Raw genomic sequence first — 1498 nt, 5'->3', positions numbered from 1 at the left:
ATATCATATGATCAGCCAATAGTGAGGGTTTGATCTCTTCTATTCCCATTTGTATGCCTTTAATTCCACTCTCTTGCCTGATTGTTGTGGCCAGAACTTCCAGGACTATGTTGAATAGAAGCGGAGATAGTTGGCAACCTTGTCTGGTTCCAGTTCTAAGTGGGAATGCTTTCAATTTTTCCCCATTCAGTATGATGTTGGCTGTGGGTTTGTGATACATGGCTTGTATCATTTTTAGGTAAGCCCCGTCTATGCCTATTTTGTTAACCGTTCTTATGATAAAAGGGTCAAATTCTTTTTCTGCGTCTATTGAGAGAATCATATGGTTTTTGTTTTTGCTTCTCTTTATGTGATGAATTACGTTTATAGATTCGCGTATATTGAACCATCCCTGCATCTCTGGGAGGAAGCCCACTTGGTCATGATGGATTATTTTCTTAATAAGTACCTGGATTCGGTTAGTTAGAATTTTGTTGAGAATTTTTGCATCTATATTCATAAGGAATATTGGTCTGTAGTTTTCCTTTTTTGTTGCGTCCTTTCCTGGTTTTGGTATCAGGGTTATGTCGCCTTCATAAAATGTGTTGGGGAGAAATCCATCCTTCTCGATGTTGTGGAATAATTTCTGCAGGATAGGCACCATTTCTTCTTTGTAGGTGTGGTGACCCAGGCCCACAGAGCCATGCCCCAGAAAGTGAGCAAGTGTTCTCGCTGTGGCTAGGTTACAGTTTGTTTTTCTTCATTTTAAGGAATTCTTTCTTTTTCTTTTCTTGAGACACAGTCTCACTCTGTTGCCCAGGCTAGAGTGCTGTGGCATCAGCGTAGCTAACAGCAACTTTAAACTCCTGGGCTCAAGCGATCCTCCTGCCTCAGCCTCCCGGGTAGCTGGGACTGCAGGTATGTGCCACCATGCCTGGCTTATTTTTTCTATTTTCCGTTGTTTGGCTAATTTCTTTCTATTATTAGTAGAGACAGGGTCTCGCTCTTGCTCAGGCTGGTCGCGAACTCCTGAGCTCAAGAAATCCTCCCGCCTTGGCCTCCCACAGTTCTGGGATTACAGGCCTGAGCCACCGTGCCCGGCCAAGGAATTCATTTTGCAGAAAGGAATTACATGTAAAATCATAAATCAATATGTACATTTGTTTGGCCCCCAAAAATAGGACATTTTTAAGTGAGGGCTTCCTGGTTATAGGTGGGCTTAATGATTCTCTGATTCATAATTGGTTAAAGAAATGAAGGTCTAAAGGCTTGGAGTGTTTTAGGTTAAGGAAGGCCGTTTCTGAATCAGAGAAAGTGACATGTACTGACGTATACTGAATTCAGGTGACCCGTTAAGTAAATTGCTGACCTGCAGGTGTGGGTTAACCTTTGTCTTACATGGCCTTAGGCCTGGAATAATTTCCTATCTGACTGTTACAAAGAGTAACTTCTGAGGAGTCAGAGCACAACCAGGCATGTCTGACCTCTGTTCCCCTTGGCGGGCAACTCAGGTTTAAGG

This window comes from Propithecus coquereli, unplaced genomic scaffold (assembly GCF_000956105.1).
Source record: "Propithecus coquereli isolate 6110/MARCELLA unplaced genomic scaffold, Pcoq_1.0 Scaffold942, whole genome shotgun sequence".
Taxonomy (NCBI): domain Eukaryota; kingdom Metazoa; phylum Chordata; class Mammalia; order Primates; family Indriidae; genus Propithecus; species Propithecus coquereli.
The sequence above is the reverse complement of the archived record's forward strand: the minus strand, read 5'-3'. Positions refer to the sequence as shown.